Genomic DNA, 4153 nt, shown 5'->3' on the forward strand with positions numbered 1-4153 from the left:
AAAACAACAACAATGCCAACAATGCAAGGAAGGTGCTGGGTGATTTTACTGCACCTACTCCCGACTTCTATGGGAGAAGCATCTCTATCCCTACCATTGGAGCAAACAACTTTGAGCTTAAGCCTCAATTAGTTTCTCTAATGCAACAGAATTGCAAGTTCCATGGACTTCCATTGGAAGATCCTCATCAGTTTTTAGCTGAATTCTTGTAAATCTGTGACACTGTCAAGACCAATGGGGTTGACCCTGAGGTCTACAGACTTATGCTATTCCGTTTTGCTGTAAGAGACAGAGCTAGAATATGGTTGGACTCACAACCTAAAGAAAGCCTGAACTCTTGGGAAAAGCTAGTCAATGCCTTCTTGGCAAAGTTCTTTCCACCTCAAAAATTGAGTAAGCTTAGAGTGAAAGTCCAAACCTTCAGACAGAAGGAAGGTGAATCCCTCTATGAAGCTTGGGAAAGATACAAACAATTGATCAGAAAGTGTCCTTCTGACATGCTTTCTGAATGGAGCATCATAGGTATCTTCTATGATGGTCTGTCTGAACTGTCCAAGATGTCATTGGACAGCTCTGCTGGAGGATCTTTTCATCTAAAGAAGACGCCTGCAGAAGCTCAAGAACTCATTGAAATGGTTGCAAATAACCAATTCATGTACACTTCTGAAAGGAATCCTGTGAACAATGGGACGAATCAGAAGAAAGGAGTTCTTGAGATTGATACTCTGAATACCATATTGGCTCAGAACAAAATATTGACTCAGCAAATCAATATGATTTCTCAAAGTCTGTCTGGAATGCAAGCTGCACCAGGTAGTACTAAGGACGCTTCATCTGAAGAAGAAGCTTATGATCCTGAGAACCCATAAATGGAAGAGGTGAATTACATGGGAGAACCCTATGAAAACACCTATAATCCTTCTTGAAGAAATCATCTAAATCTCTCATGAAAGGATCAATAGAGACCTCAACAAGGTTTCAACAACAATAATGGTAGAAGAAACAGGTTTAGCAATGGCAAGCCTTTTCCATCATCTTCTCAGCAACAGACAGAGAAATCTAAGCAGAGCCACTCTAACTTAGCAACCATGGTCTCTAATCTAATCAAAACCACTCAAAGTTTCATGACTGAAACAAGGTCCTCTATTAGAAACTTGGAGGCACAAGTGGGTCAGCTGAGTAAGAAAGTTACTGAACTCCCTCCTAGTACTCTTCCAAGCAATACAGAAGAGAATCCAAAAGGAGAGTGTAAGGCCATCAACATGGCCAAATTTAGAGAGAAGGAAGAGGCAGTGATCGCCACTGAGGAAGACCTCAATGGACGTCCACTGGCCTCCAATGAGTTCCCTAATGAGGAACCATGGGAATCTGAGGCTCACACTAAGACCATAGTGATTCCATTGGATTTACTTCTGCCATTCATGAGCTCTGATGAGTATTCTTCCTCTAAAGAGGACGAAGATGTCACTGAAGAGCAAGTTGCTAAGTACCTTGGAGCAATCATGAAGCTAAATGACAAGTTAATTGGTAATGAGACTTGGGAGGACGAACCCCCTTTGCTCACCAAAGAACTGGATGACTTGACTAGGCAGAGATTACCTCAAAAGAGACAGGACCCTGGGAAGTTCTCAATACCTTGTACATTAGGCACCATGACCTTCGAGAAGGCTCTGTGTGACCTAAGGTCAAGCATAAACCTCATGCCTCTCTCTGTAATGGAAAAGCTAGGGATCTTTCAGGTACAAGCTGCAAGAATCTCACTAGAAATGGCAGACAATTCAAGGAAACAGGCTTATGGACTTGTAGATGATGTCTTGGTAAAGATTGAAGACCATTACATCCCTGCTGATTTCATAGTCCTAGAGACTGGGAAGTGCATGGATGAATCTATCATCCTTGGCAGACCCTTCCTAGCCACAGCAAAGGCTGTGATTGATGTTGACAGAGGAGAAATGATCATTCAAGTAAATGAAGAATCCTTTGTGTTTAAGACTCAAGGATACCCCTCTGTAACCATGGAGAGGAAGCATGAAGAGCTTCTCTCAAAACAGAGTCAAACAGAGCCACCACAGTCAAACTCTAAGTTTGGTGTTGGGAGGCCACAACCAAATTCTAAGTTTGGTGTTGAACCCCCATATTCAAACTCTAAGTTTGGTGTTGGGAGGTTCCAACATTACTCTAAACATCTGTGAGGCTCTATGAGGGCCCACTGTCAAGCTACTGACATTAAAGAAGCGCTTGTTTAGGAGGCAACCCAATGTTATATTTATCTATTTTCTATTGTTATTTTATGTTTTCTATAGGTTGATGATCATGTAAAGCCACAAAAATAATTGAAAAAGCAAAAATAGAATGAAAAATAGAAAGAAAAATAGCACACCCTGGAGGAAAAGCTTGCTGGCATTTAAACGCCAGTAAAGGCAGCAAATGGGCGTTTAACGCCCAGTCTGGCACCATTCTGGGCGTTTAACACCAGAAATGGGCACCAGACTGGCATTTAACGCCTGAAAGGGGCACCAGACTAGCGTTTAACACCAGAAAAGAGCAGCTGCCCAACGTTTAATGCCAGGATTGGCAGAAAGGGCATTTTGCACGCCATTTGGTGCAGGGATGAGCTATCCTTGACACCTCAGGATCTGTAGACCCCACAAGATCCCTACTTACCCCACCACTCTCTCTCTTCTTCACCCATTCACCAATCACCTCAATACCTCTTCCCAAAAAAGAACCCATCACCTATCAAATCCCACCATTCTCTTCACCACTCAGATCCATCCTTCATAAAACCCCACCTACCCTACCATCCAAATTCAAACCACTTTCCCTCCCAAACTCACCCATAATGGCCGAACCCTACCCCTCTCTCCACCCCTATATAAACCCTACTTCACTCCTTCATTTTTACACAACCTAAACACTACTTCTCCCCCTACATATCCTCTATTTCCTCTTATTCTACTCTTTTCTTTCCTCTTTTGCTCGAGGACGAGCAAACCTTCTAAGTTTGGTGTGGTAAAAGCGTTCCTTTTTGTTTTTCCATAACCATTTATGGCACCTAAGGCCAGAGAAACCTCTAGAAAGAAGAAAGGGAAGGTAAAAGCCTCCACCTCCGAGTCATGGGAGATGGAGAGATTCATCTCAAGGGTGAATCAAGACCACTTCTATGAAGTTGTGGCCAAGAAGAAGGTGATCCCCGAGGTCCCTTTTCAAACTCAAAAAAGGTCAAGTTTAATCAAAGATTGGACCAAGTCCTCATGGATATCTGTGTGGAAGGAGCTCAATGCAAACAGGAGATCCCACTCATAGACATGAGCATGAGGAAATTCCTCATCATGAAACCCCTGAGATGCCTCAAGGGATGCACTTTCCTCCACAAAACTATTGGGAGCAAATTAACACCTCCCTAGGAGAATTAAGTTCCAACATGGGACAACTAAGGGTGGAGCACCAAGAACATTCCATCCTCCTCCATGAAATTAGAGAAGACCAAAGAGTCATGAGAGAGGAGCAACAAAGGCAAGGAAGAGACATTGAGGAGCTCAAGCACTCCATAAGATCTTCAATAGGAAGAACAAGCCGCCATCACTATGGTGGACCCGTTCTTTAATCTCCTTGTTCTTTATTTTTCTGTTTTTCGAAAATTATGCTTTATGTTTTATTTATGTTTGTGTCTTATGATCATTTGTGTCTTAGTGTCTATGCCTTAAAGTTATGAATGTCCTATGAATCCATCACCTTTCTTAAATGAAAAATGTTCTTAATTGAAAAAGAGAAGAATTGCATGAATTTTGAATTTTATAACAGATTAATTATTTTGATGTGGTGGCAATACTTTTGATTTCTGAATGTATGCTTGAACAGTGCATATGTATTTTGAATTTGTTATTCATGAATGTTAAAATTGTTGGCTCTTGAAAGAATGATGAAAAAGGAGACATGTTACTGAGGATCTAAAAAATCATAAAAATGATTCTTGAAGCAAGAAAAAGCAGTGAATTCAAAAAAAAAAGAGCAAGCAGAAAAAGCCAATAGCCATTTAAACCAAAAGGCAAGGAGAATAAAAAGGATCCAAAGCTTTGAGCATCAGTGGATAGGAGGGCCTACAGGAATAACATCCTGGCCTAAGCGGCTAAACCAAGCTGTCCCTAACCAT

At 41.5% G+C, this 4153-nt stretch overlaps 1 non-coding gene across 1 annotated transcript; it reads right to left on the minus strand.

Annotated features, from left to right (window-relative positions):
- Positions 1-395: 395 nt before the first annotated feature.
- Positions 396-503, minus strand: LOC130984313 (small nucleolar RNA R71). The gene has a single exon (XR_009088256.1). It is a non-coding gene; the product is annotated as a small nucleolar RNA R71 (small nucleolar RNA).
- Between the last annotated feature and the right edge of the window lie 3650 nt (positions 504-4153).

This window comes from Arachis stenosperma, chromosome 5 (genome assembly GCF_014773155.1).
Source record: "Arachis stenosperma cultivar V10309 chromosome 5, arast.V10309.gnm1.PFL2, whole genome shotgun sequence".
Lineage (NCBI taxonomy): Eukaryota > Viridiplantae > Streptophyta > Magnoliopsida > Fabales > Fabaceae > Arachis > Arachis stenosperma.